Below are 18131 nucleotides of genomic sequence, written 5' to 3'. Positions count from 1 at the left end.
CAATCTCCACCCTTGGAGTTATTCCTACTTTGGCTGAATGAAGATTGATCTTACTTTGTTGGTCATGACTTATGCAGTATATTGGACTGAATTATCTTTCCCTTCAATACAAAGACATTAACTTTAAATATATGTTCTAGAGCAATGAGAAAAAAACCTTCTAATTAAAGGATATTGATTTAGTAGTCTTAAAATCTTGTTTGGGATTGGTGTTGGTTTGTGGGTTTTGGGATGGGAAGGTGTTCTTTTTTCCCCCCTTTACTTTTAAATGAAAACTTTTGCTGAAGTTCAGCTGAATTTTCATTTTAGATGTGAATACATTCAAAATTAAAAGACAGAAGAAGACATGGCGACTGTGCCTATGCTGTAAACCAAAGACAGGAGAGAGTGCTGCTGTGTTTTCTGTTTTGTTTTCTCTTGCAACCCAAGCAGTTTGGTATCTATAAATTATGAACTTCAGACTCCATTTTGCAAGATGCAAGGAGAGAGAGATGTGGATATATGGGGTAATTAAGGGTGAGAGTCCAACTTGTCTGGTTGAAGCATTCTGGATTCTGTTGAAGTAATAGGTAAGATAAAAACTGTTGAAACTGGAGCAATCTTGGCCGTTTGGTTTGGAAGAAGTCTGTAGAGTGACCAATCTCTGTAACTATTCCTACATCCCAACATGGACAAACCTATTTGTGTTTGTCTAAAACAGAGGAAGGGAACACAATGATACTTAACTAGCAATAGTATGAGATCAGTTCCTGCTCTGTTTTCCATGTCAGTATAGATGTGCCACAAATCTTCTGAGCTCCAGTTTGCAAAGTCCTGAAGTTGAGTGAAACTCTAAATGAGAGATTGGTAAATTTATAATAATTTGGATAACATTTTGTGTTAATGGTCTTTCAGTATGCAAACATGATTAGTTGGACAAGAAAAGGGAGTTTTATTTATATACCAATGCAGAGTCATCTATTTAGCTATTTATGGATGATTATGCTCATAGAAAGTTGTTTCTTAACCACATACTTCAGTGGCATTTAAGTATCACTGGAGAACATCAGTGATAAAGTAAATGTTCAGATTATTTATTCAGATATTTTATTTATTTATAAACATTGATTGCTGTTTTGTAATTGAAAGTTTCTTACTCCATCTTGGAGATAACTGAAAATATTTTTATTTCTAGACAGTAAGTAGGGTCTTCATCAAATTGAGTACAGAGTTCTTTCTGCAGTTGAATCTAATGGAAGTATAATTAGAGAAAACACATGGAGATAGTTAGAAGGACCAGATATGAACTCAAAAAATAGCAGTCACTGATATTTTTTAAAACTCTTCAGAGTACAAGTATATTTAGTAGGGATGAAATAGTGCTGCTTAAACTGTGTTTGCAAAATAATGATTATATGTTTATATTATTTATATGATAAATAATATCTGTAAAGATGAAATATGTTTGAGAGCATGTGGTTTATTTATATCAAAGCATGATAATACTCTATTATTTAATTCTGATTTAATCAGGTTTTAGGGAGGCTATTAGAATATCTTGAACAACTAAGAAAATACCATAGTGACCTCTAAACTTCATGCAGCTTTTTAGTTTCTGTCTCTGTCTCCTTTTCATTACACCTTTTCAAATTTTCCAGAGGAAGACAACCTGTTCAAGAATTTCCTATATTTATTTTGAAGAGCCTTTCCAAAATAGTACAGAATGAATATTTTGTACTTGTTTCTTAACTTTTTTCTTTATTTTTTTATTTTTTTTGTTGAGCTCAGTGATTCACCTATATCAGCTTTGACTGATTCACCTATATCAGCTTTATCTTCACCTGAATTCTCTTCTTTTCTTAAAAATAAAAATCGTGTGTAAAGATTTCCTGTGCTAAAGATTTTTCCTTGATATAAATCATTGAAGAGCAGCGAAACCTAAGCCATGCCCAGCAACAGAGTCACTGTAATGGGGAGGCTATTAGAAGTCGATTTTCCATCTCTTTGTAGGTTATAAACATCATACATTTACTTCATCCATTCCAATCTACCTACCTGTCAGGTGCTAGGGTTTTTCCATGGGTAAGGCTGGCCCTAGGACGTTCTCTTTGTTCCATCATTTAGCTCACTCCTGAAAGAGGAGTAGCATACAACCATTTAAAACATATTATATATAAAGGTATTTAACAAAAACAGAGAAGTGTCCACAAGCTCAAGGACTGCCAAATTTACAGAGAAAACTTGAGTCCAGACAAACATCTTTTTAAATTAAATAGGATTATTGCTTTCACATCTTCAAACTATGACAAATCTGGTTTGTATTCTGCATTTTCCATCTTCATTTATCCACAAGGGCTAGCTGTATTTAACAGTAATGAAAATCACATGGTAGAGCTAAATGAATCAAAACCTTCCTTAGCAGAGAAAAATTATGACTACGGCCTAGCAATTTTTTAGTTTTGAAATGAATTGATACTATGAGTTAACATCAACATCATCAGGAATAGGTCTATGAGGTCCTTGTTTATCACTATATAGCTTGATAAAATCAGTATCGAGTCTCTCTGTCAAAGTCCAGACACCATGCTCTAGAAGTCAGAAGGAAAATAATAGCCACATCTGAGATTAAACTAGTATGTTCCTTTTTGAAAATCCATTAGAATTCAAATGAAAAGTCATTAATAAAAGCCAAGAGAGTGACATCCAAAACCACGGCATATTCATGATGCAGAGACTTAAAAAGGAAAAACATAACCACAGATTCTTTAAAATATGATGATTTAAAAGACTTCAACATTTTTAAAAGTGCACCTTTATGCATTACCCACATTAGCATATACAAAAAAACAGTACATCTTAGATGATCTAGGAATACATGTCAGTAACTTTCATAAGTGTCAGTGCGTGGGAATGTGGGTGTATGTGTGTACAAGTGGAGGTGTACAGTTTAACACATATACTGTTCATAATTTGTCCTAGAGTCAACTCTTACCCAGTCTGATATTACCACTTTATGTTACCCTTTTGCTATTTAATTCCCATATTTAACAGAGCTCTCCAGAGAAGAAGAGTTCAAAATTATTCATTTTTTTACATTGTTTGGCAGTTCTGCTATTTTTATGATTGCCACCTGGCGTATTTTCTGTCAGGCTATTTCACAGGCTACAACATCTGTTTGTGGAAATGGATGACATGAAGGTGTTCTTAGGTGACATTAGTAAAAGGGAAAGATGAGACAAAGATGAGTGCTCTATATGATACAAGGAAGACTAAATCTATCATAAGAATTAATTTCCTTAACTATTTTGATAACTTGGTGTTCAGTTTTAGACCATATAAGTCTATGGATTGAATGGAGCACAAAAGAGAATGTTGTGGGAGGAATGAGGAACTGTCCTTTGTATGTTAGAGAAATATATTTAAAAACTGACAGTACATGATATGAATCACCTGGAAGGACTGTGTTTGCAGAACTGCTTCCTTCCAAAAGCTGGGGATATTGTGGAATGAGATTTTTGTCCCAATATAGGTGCAGAATCCATGGAATATAAGATTGTATTCATTATGTGCATATTCCTATATGAGATCAGTGACTATGTAGCTTGGTTGACTTAATTTACCTATACAGCACAGGGTATGATGATGAACCAAGCAGATAGAACATGTCCCAGACCATGTAATATATGATGTGTATTTGCAACACTAACAATTTCTATAAAAACCCAAAAACAAAAAAAAAAAAAAACCACAAAAAAAAAACAAAACAAAACAAAAAAAAAAAAAAAAACAACAAAAAAAACCAAAAAAAAAAACCAAAAAAAAAACCACCAAAAAAACTCCAGACAAGTTGGCAATTTACAAACTATGAAAATCATATCTGTCAAATCAAGAAATTATTTTAAATTCAGATTTTATTTTTACAGAAAGAAAACAAAAGAAATAAAGTAATACCATTATGGAAAATGTGAATAATGAGCAATTAAAGCTGTTTCATACATACTTCCTGGTAAATTCCCCTTCTTTTGTTGTTATGCTCACCTTTGTATTTCCTTTTTGAGTCTCAGTGTTTTAGTTTTGGGAGGAGTCACACCCAGCTGCCAGTATTGCCAGTTCTCAATCAGCAGGGTAATTTTAATGACAGGGTTCCTATTCCAGGAGTAATGTGATATTGATGATTTTGTCTTCCTTGCTGAAGAGCTTACTTGGGGATATTTTGATGTTTTCTAACAGGCTAGTATGAATAAATACAAAAATGAGGATAGTGATGTTTCCATTATGTTTCAAGTGCATGTTAGCACTAACTGCAACAGAATACTTTATGGTTATGTTCAGATATTTGTACAGGGACATACAGCAGCCTTAGAGGAGACAAAAGGTTCAGCTGACACATCTGTAGGTCTGAATGAAGCTGGCATCACAGCATTACATTGCTACAGGCTGCTCATACAGCTGTTCAGACATATTTTACCATGTCACCATCTTCTGTTTCAGCTATTGCCAAACACAGTTTTGTACATGGGGCACCTAGATATAAATCAGGTTGAATGCAAGGAGATTCCTAGTATGTTATTTGAAATGTTCTATTTGATGCATATACAGGATATTTGAAAAAAATACACCAGTCACATCATCTCTCTGATTTGAACAATAGGTGAATGGAGGAAAGCAGAAGGAAGGCCTTACCTAAATTTAATATAGTATAGATACAACATAACATAATCAAAAGTTGCAATTTATCAAAATTCAAATCAGGGGTTTCTGAGGGGCCTTGTTAGTTTTCTAATATAAAATAATTTAGCTTTTATATAGTAACACTTTTATTATTTGTTGAAAATTCAAACGTGTTTACAGTTCTTAAAATAAGAGGAGTATTTATATTAATTTATGCCTACTGTACCTGCATATTCTCCTGTGAAAAGACATACAATTTATAACCTTAAAATCAGAATCATTCATTTGGAGGTAGATTTTAATAGCAACAGAACCGGCATTTGGATACTATACCTGTGCTTTGGTGACCAGAAATCTCAGTGAGCCATTACCAAGTTAAGGGACTAATTTCTTTAATTCCATTTCAGAATAAAACCCAGAATGAAAAGCATCAATGTGCTGTTTCTTATCTATGAATCAAGAAAACTTCTCATCAGATTTTTTAGGTAAGTCAGTCATGTTAAAATTTTTCTGCTCATGTCCAAGACATAGAATTTTTAACAGGATCACTTTTGACTTGAAAAATATCTAGTACTGCAATTTTTAGATGGAACAACTCTTACAGTAGTCAGAATCTCCTCTGTTTTCTTAATTAAAATGTAAAAGAGCAAAAAAAATGATGTCCCGGATGAATAGATTATTTAAATATTTTCAAGATTCAAAACTATATCTGACACAAAAGGTCTCAAACTCTTTAACTAGGTGTTGTTCTATTTTGTTATTATATTATATGCTAGTTCATTGGAAATGAAACAAAACTATTCTGGTGTTTTATTATATCTGACTTATTTTCTTATTTAAGAAACTTTATTTTAACATTTTAATTTTTATTATTTATTTCAATTCTGTATGCAGATGTTAAAAAACCCCCACATTTTGACTCCGCATTCGTACTGCGTCACTCATTTAAGTTCTGATAACATGTCATGGAGCATGAACATTTTTTATCCCCCTGAAATGTTTAATCACACAACTATTACACTTTTAAGGGAGTCAGCAGACAGACTTCAAATCTGCATGTCTCAAACGTGAAATGTCAACTTGATTAGTTATGAAAGTAGGAATGAGTATATAGATTTAACAGCAATGAACACTTAGAGCTTAAAATGACTCAGTCACACATCTGTACTGTCAAGATAGCTATCCTAAACTTAGATCTCTAATTAGAATATTTATGCGTTCTGATGCTCTTGGCTGCAAAAAGATTCTTTCTGGTATAGACCTAATATAAAAATATTATATATTGTCCCTGTTTTCCCACATAGAAATTCTGGATAGGTACTTTCTTAGTTTATGACTCAAAATGCACTAGAAAACTATGTAGATAAACAGCTGACAGATTTTGGATAGTATATTATTTTCTGATTTTATTTTACAGGAGAGATATTTATTAATAAGGAAACTAGAATTTTTTTTCTGCCGGCATCTGCACCAAACATTTAAAAGAACTCTACTAAAGTATTTCTAGGACTTGTGGACCAACTGAGACTCAGCATATGAACATATACATAGCTTAAAAGGTATTTATCTCTAGAATAACAAGTTCTCTCCTATATCAATACAGGCACATTGGCATGGATGAGGACAGTGCTCATAACCATGATCATAGAACCAGAAACCAGACTTTGCTCTTGTTAAACTTCATATTGTTCATGGCTGCCCAGCCATTTGATTTTTCAAGATCTCTCTGCAGGGCCTCAGCGCTTTCAAAGGAGTCTACAGCTCCTCCCAGTTTAGTGTCATTAGCAAGCTTAATTTGCATGCCTTCAAGTACTGCATCTGAGCCATTTATGAGGACATTGAAGAGAACTAGCCCTAAAATGGAGTCCTACAGGACCCCTGGTAGTGGCTGGTCACCAGCCTGATGTAACAATTTACTGCATTCCTTTGTGCCTGACCCGTGAGACTGTTGCTCACCCATCATATGGTGTGCTTATTCAGCTGTGTGCTGGACATTTTGTCCATAAGAAAGACTATGAGAGACATTATCAAAAGCTTTACTGAAATCCAAAATAAATTAGATCAACTGGCTTCCCTTGATCAGCTAAGTGAGTGACTTTGTCATAAAGGAAATTCAGGTTTTCAAGCAGGACTTGACACTCAGTGTATCCCCTCAATGTAATCAAATGCATTTGTGAGTGCAAAACTGATTACCCACTGAGAAGATGAATTACAGCTAGAGAAGCGATGGTGCCTTCAGTTTCAAAAGAAAAGGGTCAGCGGGTGAGGCCTACAGGGCTAAAAATCAGATTAAAACATAGAATAAGTAATTTAATTCTTTCTGTATACATAGATCTAATGGGATTATCTGCAGGAATTTTGATACTAGCTAGCTCTTCTGATAGATACAAGATAGAGAGATTTTGTTTCTTGGTTTTGTTTTTTTGTTTTGTTTTGTTGTGGGGAGGTTTTTTTTTTTAGTTTGGTTTGGGGTTTTTTTTGGTTATTTTTTTTTCCTTTTGGCTCTGCAGCTGCTTATGGAATGAAATAAGTACTTCTAGTAGCATAATGTTGCAGAAAGAACCAGCAACAAGAAACACTGGGCATCAGGGCATTAATGCTGTCTAATAAATTTTTCAGGAGAAAAGAGATAACCTCTGAAATGAGGTCTGTCCATCTGAAACTCCATATATTAATTTTGCTTCTTTTTGAGAATTTTTCCTCATGCTCCTGCAAGTCTTCCTTCATATACAGTATACAGAAGAAGTACAAAAGCACATATTCCATTCTGTCAAGCACCTGAGAGACCACCTGAAATATGACCAAAAAGCTGTGAGACTTCAACTAATTTCCTGCCTACTTTTCCCCACTGCTTAACCCTTCCCTAGCTAGTAATCCAGCAGGCAGCTAAACACACAGCTGCTCCCTCACTCCCCACTCACAGAGGAATGGGGAAAAAGTATCAGGGAAAAAAATCCTAAAGTCCAAGTCTTGACATAAAGACAGTTTAATCACACAGAAAATGAAAGGAAAATAATAATAACAAAACCAGGAACAGTAAAAAACATGTTATTATTATTATTAATAATAATAAGAACAATAACAGTAATAGCAGAATTTGAAAATACAGAACAAGCAATATATATTGCATCACCTCAGCACCCAATGGCCAATACCCAGCCAGCTTTCTCCACAGTTGAGCATGATGCCATATGTTATGGAATATCCCTTTGGCCAGTTTGGGTCAGCTGTAGTGGCTGTGTCTCCTCTCAGTTTCCTGTGCCTTCCAGACTCCTTGCTGGCAGGACACTCAGAAGCTGATGAGTTCTTGACCACTGTTATCAACAACTATAATATCAGTGTGCTATCAACATTGTCATCCTAAATACAGAACACAGCACTGCCGCAGCTACTCATAAGAAAAGTAACTCTATCTCAAAAGAAATCAGGACAGGGATACATTCCTGTAATTAGCATATCCAGTTAAATATTTTCATATCAGAACTTGGCTGTAGGTTAGGAACCCTATTGAACCTTAATAGTAGAAAGGTTAATAATAACTTCAAGTGCACAATTTTCTTAAAAAAAAAGTCTAAAACAATAACCAAAAAGAAACTTTTGTGCCAATAGACTTAGCAAATCAAAATTGCCTCAATAATTGCTTTTTGGAGCGTTTTTGCAAGAGGCTACTGGCATTATTGATAAAAATTTATTCTTGAATTCTTTTTTTTTTTTTTGCTATTTTTCACCTGAATGAAGATCATTGAGATAAAAATAATGAAATAGCAGCAAATAAAACCAAACCAAAACAACATACCCCTCCCCCAGCAAGAAGTACTGAAGCAAACAGAATACTAGTGAATCAGCACATACCTTTTGGTAAATGTTTAAGTGGAATGGATAATCTTGATTTGGAATTGAATTAAAGCAAATGAGGTTAAAATAGATGAACATTTGGACAATGAGAAGATTTACATAAAACACTTTGAAATCAAACATTATAATTTAGTTGTTTTGGTTGTTTTAATGGTAAGTACTTTCAGAAGAATAGATATCAGAAGAATATTATAAAGAAGATGCCAGTATTTCAACAAACAGAACAGAACACAGCATAATAATATTGGCCCAGTACAAATTTTCTTTCCTAATCTGTTTAATTCTATTTAGTTCACAATTTCAGGACAGTAAACCTGGGACAGAAAGATGAATGAGAGATACTTACTCTGGTTTCCAAATCTAGGTATCAGATCAGGATTCCAGATGTTGCAGATTCCTAATCTAAATTAAAACGAAACAATATTGTTGATCCTGCTCTGCTCGGGCAGCTGAAGTTATTAATCTGTAGCATCTGAAAATACGGGGATTTAAAATAAGTTTTCCTCACTATTTCAATCCACTATCTTTGAGGTTTAAGTGTATTCAGAAAGAAATGCAGGAATCATGGTATCTGTAAGCCAGCTCAGGATTTTGCATAGGGAATATTCTCTACTGGCTGTTTACAGTGATAATCTGTACAAAGCAAGCACAGCAGATTCAAAGACTTGACTTTTGTGCAAACAAAATCCTTTCCTCCCCTGGCTATTGAGGAACCAACATTGGAAATTAAGATATACATCTGAATGTCTGTGTATGTGTGAAGTCTATAAATTTTTTCTGCTCAAAGTAAGAATTTTTTTTTCCCCTAGGAGAATTAGATTATATACTTTCAATTTTTGAGTAGAAAGCAAACAGATAAAAATTTCTTAGGTCATAGTTAACTTACTCCAACTGCTACATAAACAAAAGCATTTTACTAGCTAAATGTCTCACTTAAGATTATACTCATTTTTCTCTTTTTGAGAATCTAAGCTTCACATATGATATCAGTTTAAGGACATTATTAATTTTTCTCATTTGAAATGTCTCAGGTTCCCAAACCCAAGTTATTTGCCCATGCTTTTATTTATGGTCAAAGGAAGCACTTTAAGAATGACTCATCAAATTTAGATCAAATTTAGAGGTCAGTTTTAGGATGTTGTAATTGCCTTTGGAGGTGCCTATCTATCTTCCCCAATTACAGTCCACTTATCTCAGCTGTCTGTTTCTGACAGAAGCCTGTTACAGAACTAGGCCTAAAAGAGTACTGTTAGATTCTAGAAATTATGAGAAACTGATTTTTCCCCCTAGCAATTAGGAGAGACGAGTTTTCAATAGACCTTTTGTTTTCTTCATTTATAAAAATTTTTACAAGTCTTTTAAGTGAGAAAAACTGTGACTTATTTTTTTCCTATAAAGCAGTTGTATCTTTAAAACACTCACTCATATTCTAAAATTATAAAATCTCCAGTTCTACTGTTTTCTTCAGTTTTCACTGTATTAATGTAACAGAAGACAAGTTATTTTTAACCTGTCAGTTAATCGAAAACTGCTATTTGCCCATGGATTTTTTTTTTTTTCTAAAGATAAATACTATTATGAAAGAAACTATTCTGGAAAAATAAGTTACAGAGTAAAAGTTAATTTTTCTATGTCTCAGACGGCTTTAGTTTACAATTTTAGCACATTCTATTCAGTATGGGCAACCACCAGTAAAAGGATCTGAAGTCAACCAGGTTCCGTACTGCTACATTTCATCAGTACATGACTTCAAATATACACTTATGCAGATGTCAGTTACCATAAATACCTACAGCAATTTGTCCACAGCAGACAGAATTTCAGTACAGGCTACTTTATTCCTATTTAGAATCACAGAATCATGGTTTGGGTTGGAAGGGACCTTAAAGATCACTAGTTTCAACCTCTCTTCCATGGGCAGGGACACCTTCCGTCAGACCAGGAAGCTCAAAGCTCCATCCAGCCTCACCTGAACACTGCCAGGGACAGAGTATTGGCAGCATCTCTGGGCATCTTCCAGGGTGTCATATCCCTTGTTTGGCCTTTTTTTCCTCTCTTTGCTCCAAACCCCACACTGAAGCAGCCCAATCAGCAAACCTGCACCCTATTCTAATGCTTCTCATCCTGCCCGTACCTCTCCCTACTTCCCTGCCCTCAGCCTGCTCTCACAGGGCCGTGCCCACCCGTGACAACACACAGGAGGATCATTCACACCCGTGTTACCTCCTGGTACAGGCTCTTGTGTTCCAGCTGTCCTCCTTGGGTTCTCTCCATGTTCCGAGCTGGGAATGATGGCATGCAGCAGGAGAAGGCTGTGCCAGTGAGATACAACTGAGAGATGTAGACTGAGGCACCAGGTGAGGACAGGCAGCAAGCCAAAATATGGTCAGGCTCCTGTGAGTCATGTTGCTGTGCAGTGACACTGAGTGTCCCTTGATCTTGCTGGTGGAATTGAACTGTCACCACAGAGCTGCTGGGGACTAAAAACCAACAAACAAAAGAAGATATATGAGCCAGTCAGAATTATGGCCTGGTTGCTGGAAGAATGTGGGCTGAATTTATACTACTCCTTCCACATCCCCAGCCCCTTCTGGATGTCTTACTCCTGCTTTTATTGCTCTGGAGGGAAAGAAATATTCTGAGAGAAGAAAATGCTGCTGAGTTCACTTCTCACCCCCACAATGGGTTAAATGGTCAAGATTTCCAGTTGCTGGAGCAGCACATATTTCAGAGTCCCTGGTGTGTACTGGTGGGTTGAAAGCTGTATTCTGTCCTGCCCCCAGTGCACACTGCTGCTGATGGACAGTTGTGCTGCAGCGTGCTCAGGCTACTCTGGATTTCTGTCCCCAGGGAAGCTTTGCCTTCTACCATGTAGATCAAAGCATGCTCCAGAAGCTTTCAGCACCTCCCTGTCACTGCCCTGCCGGAGCACACGGACAGGGTAGTGGTTTTTGTGGGCAGAGTTATCTTCTCCAGTGCCACTTTGTCCTCTGGAGCCATCCTGCCAACCCAGCACCTACCTGTTCTGAGCCATTTCTGTTCACTGAGCATCCTCAGGATCACCTTTGCTGAGCATCCTGAGCCAGGGTCATACTGGAGTATGAGGCTACTATCATTCTCCAGGGAGCTCTCAGCCTGTGGGTGCTGAGTACTCAGGAGAACAACTGGAAATATTTTCTCCCCAAGTGTGTTGTCGGTGGCAGCAATACTGTCTGGGTTCTGAGATTATGGGGAAGGGTTCTGATTTATTGAGTTCATTAGCTATTGAAAAGAAAACTTTGTAAATAATAAAGCACAATCATCTGTGTTTTATTATTCTACTCTCTAGATTCAAACTATTACATGAAATAACTTCACAAAATGAAATGGATATTTCTCCTAAGTGTGGACAAAAAAATTATCTCTTTTGTTATACTGTTGATTTTTCAAGATGACTGCGGAAAGTACACAGAGAAACCTGGTGAAATGGAAACCAAAACATAAGCATAGAAAACAGAAATACAAGAAAATAAGGGGTTTAAATTGTTTATATTCCAGTCTCACCCTGAAGCAAAATACACTTTCATCCACGTAATATTCTGCCTCTAAGCAAGTGCAGCATTTGGTATTGTTATAGCAATTAAAGCACAGATCTGCTCACATAATGAATTGATTTTAGATTAGAATTCTGTTTTCAAAAGCACATAGCTGTGCAATTTAAAGACAAGATGTAACCAATATTCTACTTTTGTCTGAAAGGAAGTCCCATTTTTCACACCACAGTACAAAATTTAATTCTCTAATGGAGATTATTCATATAGTGAAGCATCCAGAAAAGATACACCCCCTCACCTTCAAAATTAAGCAACAGAAAAAGTAAACAAAGAGAAAAGCTATCCATGAAGGCTACACATTTATTTTTCTTTGTATTTCCATTCTGATTATTTAGTAGATTCTAACCATCCTTTAAATTTGGAATTTGCATTGATTAAACAGCTACCACTAAAATGAAATTGTTCCTGTAGAAATGAAAGTACAGCCCACAGAGTTAGGAAAAGTAAGATCTACTTAAAATAATTCATACCAAAACAGCAATTGATCTTGATTTTCATGTTCCATGATTCCACTTCACAAAAGAAGACTATTATTTGAAAAGATGAGTAGACTGTTGATAAATGTGTCTTTTCTACATCAAGATTGAGAAGGTTTAATAATAATTAAGAGCATTTGAAAGGTAGCTGCCAGAAACAGTCCTAAAATCAAAGCTTTATTGTGCCTGTTACTGCAGTATTATACAGAACAAAATGTAATACTGTCCAAGAAGCTGGACACAGAAAGTACCTCAAGTCCCTTGTAAAGAATCTGGGTTTTTAGCAATTGCATCTGAAGTACAGGTGATGACACAGAAGCATTTTTCCTGATTTCTCTGGGGAAGATAAAGCTTTTGCTACCCCTCATTTTTAAAAGTAATGTTTGCTTGTTTGACATTCAAATACAATATCCTAGCTAATGTTTACAAATGGGGTTTGGATACATTAAAGCTGCATTTTTCTTTCCATATTTACCCGTTTAATGTATTATTACAACTTATGAAATAATAATATTGAAGTAAAATGTACTGTACAGAAATAATATATTAACATGCAAAAAGGAGGTATTTTTGCTGAGTTGCCAAATACTTGTCTTTGGGTTGTCTCTCGATTATCTGCAGCAGCAATAAGAGCTTAGCAACATGCTGCATTTTTGGCCCTTTGATTATTTCCACAATTAAGTGAAAAGAAAAATGGCTTAAGGCATAGCATGATATGGAGACTTCCAAAATAAAGCAAGAGAGGTGAGCATACAGCTAAATAAGCATACCCTGTTTAACAAAAAGAAAAGGACAAAAATTAAGGAAAAGGGAATCAGCATGACAATTTTACTTTTTTTTTTTCTATTCCTAGAATGTGTCATGTGTGTTTACTATGGAGATAATTGTTAAATGTGAGTCTCTGCTTCATGAAGGAATCAATACATGCCATTTCTAATAATATAAGACTTATTACTGAATCTGGTGAAGAGACAGGAATATTGACGTACAAAAACTATTTAAATTGAGATCATCTCTATCTGAAATTAAAGGGTTAAAGTGCAGGATGCTGTACTGTACACATATTTTACCTTTACAGGACATGTATCAGCTGATAGGGCTGCTCCTGATAGTTTCATTTAGTTGCTTATTTTTATGAATGTAAATAAAAATTATATTTTCAGCATGATTTGGGCTAAAAAGAGAACAGCATTCTGCAACTCTTGGGCATGTAAACACAGCAGAACAAGTAGAGTATGATGCACAACTAACTGAGCATGACAAAAAACATTCTGATACAGATATAACAAATATTTTTCTCTTAATGCCCTTTGGAACGTAACCTTTTGGAGCAAGTTATTTAATATTCTGAAAATTCAGACTTTGCTACCTCTTCTAGATTTATATATCCTGTTCTCCTGCTTCCATCACCATCAGCACCTTAGTGCTAGACAAAATACCTTATTTTCAAATGCATAAAAATTACCACATTTTGTTGAAGTCCATGTTGCAGTAGCTACTACCTCAGAGTTTGATCTATTGTTGAGGTTTTTTTGCACACAATAATTACATCTTAGCCCCTAAACCATTGCACGTGGCTTCTCTTATTAGAACATTTTTTACAAATTAATGGTTATAATTTAATTGTCTGTTTTCCATAGCTGTTTTTTTTTTCTTATTTTGTTATTTGAAAGGTAAATATTCAGACCTGTTAAAAATTAAAGGGAAGGAAGAGAAAAGGGAAGGATGAGAAGGTCAAGGAGGGAGAAGTTAAAGTAGAGGGAGAAGAAAATTAGAGGGGGGAAGGCAACAGGATTGGAGGATATCAAGGGTGGGAAGGAAAACAAAAGAAAAAAAAAAACCAAAAGAGGAAAAAAAAAGTAAACAAATAAGAAATTTGAGCTCAGATGATGGATAAATTGAGTAGGAAGCTGTGAGATTTTTCCAGGATAGTAAGATGCTCAATGTGATAAGTGGAGTTCTTCAATCAGTAACAATGCCAGCTGCACTACTAAATATTCACTTAGAACAGACATTCTGAAGTGGGCAAGTCAGTTTGGAATACTAAACAATCCTACAGCTGCTTTCTGCCTTTCTTTTGCATCAAAAATTATACTTTTTTTGAGAGAAAATTTATATTTCATATGCCAGTGTTTTTCTATCATGAATGAAGCCATTTTTATTTTCTGTGGCAAGGTGAAGGGCTAAAAGTCTTTCAGTATGTTTCCTTTCTCTACTAAGAGAATCAGTTATGACTGAAAGTATTGCACTGCAGGCATTTTTTGTCAGACGCTGAGAGTTTCATTTTTATTTATATGATGTATTACTTTCCACCCACTTCAGATGCTTTGCCTGACACCTAACACCAGCTCCAAGAGATATTTATCAAATTGGCAACTGGTAGAAAGAAAAGACTGGTTCTGTTATCTTTGTCCTCTCCCTTGCCCAGACCTCCCATAAGGCCCATGCAGTGTCCTCAATCTTGTGAAGATTTTTGGAGGTTTGACTGTTACTGTACACTTGAATAAATTTCTGTCAGCTGTTAATTGCTTGGTGGTGTTTAGAAAATAACTTGTGACCTGGAAATCCAAATATTATCAGTAACATTGAAGTCACTTAACAAACCACCTAGGGATCTGATTCAGTCATCTAAACACAGTTTCTCAGCTCATCTCAGATGTCCTAAAACTCATTTTTCATAAAGATACAGATCTCCTATAGAAACTGTGTACTGCATGTCAGCCCTATGCACGTATTCTGCAAAGACAATGTATTTCATAACAGTGGGCATGTTGCTTTGATGGGAATAACTACATAAATATATTTTTATCTGAGGATTCTCTTTGTGTAAAATATACATTTTTTCAAGAAATCATATTAATGAAAAGTAAGAAACACATCCTAAAAATGTCCATGTCTATATGCATGCAGAAGAATTTTATGCATATAGGGCTAACAGGGCTTGGAGAAGAGATTTTCTCTTTTGAGTAACACTGCAAAAATAAAAAACCTCTGTATTTTTATGGAAAATCAAGTACTGAGGTCAGTAATCCCAGAAGTGTGATTTTACTAGCAGTTGAAGGAATAAAAGCCTAGCTGTTTTCAACTCATAAATATGGGATGTACTTCAGTAAAATCAAATAAATGGATGAAAATACAAAATTTTTCTTTTTAAGAAGGGGCAGTCATGAAGATGTAGCACAATATATTGGAACTGAAATCTTTCATTCCATTTCTGATTCTTTTCGGCAATAATAATTAGAAAATATCATTGTCATTATTAAATTGTAGAATGCTCTGCCTTTTCAGTATCTTACACATGCAGAAAGCTTCCTAGGATCATGTCACTTAAAGAGTGCCATCAAAATTCAAGGAGATGTCAGCATCAGATTAGCATCCCCTAAACTGGTGCACAAATTGAAGTGTGCTGCTGTCTGTGCCTTACTGCACCGGCTCCAGACCATCCCTGTGGCAGCAGCAATGTGGGATTGAAGGACAGTACTTTTGATTGAAGTTCAAGTTATATGGATTTGATAAATTCTTATCTTTTTAGGAGAATCTACTGTGTTGTCACTGCTGGTGATAATGATGGTGTTCCTTATTTATAAGTTATATAACTATTTCTGAAATACAGTTTTATTATTAAAAGCACTTAATTCTCCCCTTTGATGTATACAGCAATCTTACACAGTTTCAGTGCTTGGAATTCCTCTGGGGCAGATTTTACCTGTGAGGGAAATCCTACTTTCAAAGTTGCCATAATTTGTTTTCCTAATATTTTGATTAGTGGTTTAATAAGAGTAAATAATAAGTAAATAAAAATAATAATCAAATTGTATTTTGACAGATGTGTCAGACAGAAGATATCTTCAATGGTGTACCTTCAGAGCTGAGACATTTTCCAGATGACAGAAGAAAGCAAACAGCACCACAGGCTGTACTGTACCTGCTGAGCAGTAAACTACAGCATAAAGCATTTGTCTGACCCAATTACTTTTGAATGGACTTAATTACAGTGAATAATATAAAAATAAATATTTAGAGAGTTTCAGACATATACATTGCCAGAACTTACATATTGCTTTATATTTGCCACATCATTTCTACAAACATGGATGCTAGAAATGCAGTAAGCAAAAATGGTGATGGGAATTGCTGGATGTCTTTGGAAAGAAGGCAAGCATGATGCAAGCAGTGCGTATGTAGCTCTGGTCAGATCTTTTGTAGAGACAAGATGGATAAATTTGCTTGCATTTTCTTCTAAAATCTTTTATCTTTGTGTATTTAAGAGGGAAAGACTATTAAATATATGAAGCCAAATAATTTTATTTGTTTTGGAAATCTGCTGTGCATCAGCCGTTGCTACTGGAAAAGGTCTACTTTTGCACAAGCAGGTAATGAAAACCAATAGAAGGTAAATTTTCTAAGCAAAACAAGTGAAAATGGTGACCAAGCATCCCCACACAGATATTCTAGCATTTTGTTTCTTTGGGCCAGCTGTAGCAGTTCTAAGCACTGCAACATTTAATGCATTCTGAAAAGCTGAACATGATGCCCCAAATTGTGCTCTGGATCCAAGAAACTCAGCATGTAGATGGAGCTACAAATGGCAGAGTGTAAAGGGCTCTGTTATAAACCCCGACCTTCCTTCTGGTGTTGTGTGCACCAGGAGCACACAGCAGGTACAGACCCCTCAGCCTGAGGTCTTGCTCTTGATTCTAGGGGTGCATCTTTCTCCCTTGCCCCCCAACTACAGCTACAGCCTATAACCTCATGGTACACTCCCACACTGTGACACAAAGTATTGTTCCCTTCTCCCAAGGGCCCAGCAGTTCCCATTGGAATGACACCTATGTCCATTCCACAAGCCTCACCATCCTTGTTTTCAGTGTAATTCAAAGAACAAATACTATTCAAGCAGTAAATACTCTTTCCCACAACTTTTATGGCCCCTGGTTGAGCTACATATATTATATAACCCTGTAAAAGCAAAGAAAAATTAAGAAATGCTGCAGATCAGTAAACCTGTTAGGAGAGAAACAAAAACCTTTTTTATCCAGTACCAAAGAAGACCAGGGCTCTGACAACACAACAAGGCAGATCAGTTTGCCGCACTCCTGGTGGATCCATCTACTTTGATACCTCTGGCACTTAGATGCTGTAGCCTGCACATCCCACTGTGCTAACAAGATAGAAACCTGTTAGTGATTCTTCCCAATCCTTATTAGGGCAATAAAGGTGTCAGCTGATGTATGCTGTGGTTGAATGACCATCTGTTCAGGGGTAAACAAGTCACTTGAACGCTGGAATAAACATCGAGAAGCTTCTCTGTGTTATGGCTTCTGCAATAAACCCTGCCACACAAAATGCAGTCACCATTTCAGACATTTCAAGATAACAGGCTGGCAACAGCTTTCGATATCCTGAATTTACCTGCATAGAATCACATCCTGAAGCAATTGCGTGTTTTGTAAGAGAACTGCTGCTGATTTCACTGGACAAATTCCTTCACAGATGGCACATACTTAGCTACATTTATGCAGTTGATTGTCCCAGGATAGTTTTTGTGCCAGAACTC

General features: G+C 35.7%; 1 long non-coding RNA gene across 10 annotated transcripts in view; it reads left to right on the top strand.

Annotated features, from left to right (window-relative positions):
* Positions 1–17880, top strand: part of LOC135293863 (uncharacterized) — a 46268-nt gene extending 28388 nt beyond the window's left edge. For 7 of the 10 annotated variants that reach the window (XR_010355965.1, XR_010355969.1, XR_010355971.1 and 4 more), the window contains 3 exons: positions 5058–5135; positions 6068–6209; positions 16401–17880. This is a non-coding gene — a long non-coding RNA (uncharacterized LOC135293863). Of the gene's footprint in view, positions 1–309; positions 570–5057; positions 5136–6067; positions 6210–16400 lie in introns of all 10 variants that reach the window. The other 3 variants (XR_010355963.1, XR_010355967.1, XR_010355966.1) reach the window with 1 other exon arrangement.
* The last annotated feature ends 251 nt before the right edge of the window (positions 17881–18131 follow it).

Source organism: Passer domesticus, chromosome 2 (assembly GCF_036417665.1).
Source record: "Passer domesticus isolate bPasDom1 chromosome 2, bPasDom1.hap1, whole genome shotgun sequence".
NCBI classification, from domain to species: Eukaryota; Metazoa; Chordata; class Aves; order Passeriformes; family Passeridae; genus Passer; species Passer domesticus.
The sequence above is the reverse complement of the archived record's forward strand: the minus strand, read 5'-3'. Positions and strand labels throughout refer to the sequence as shown.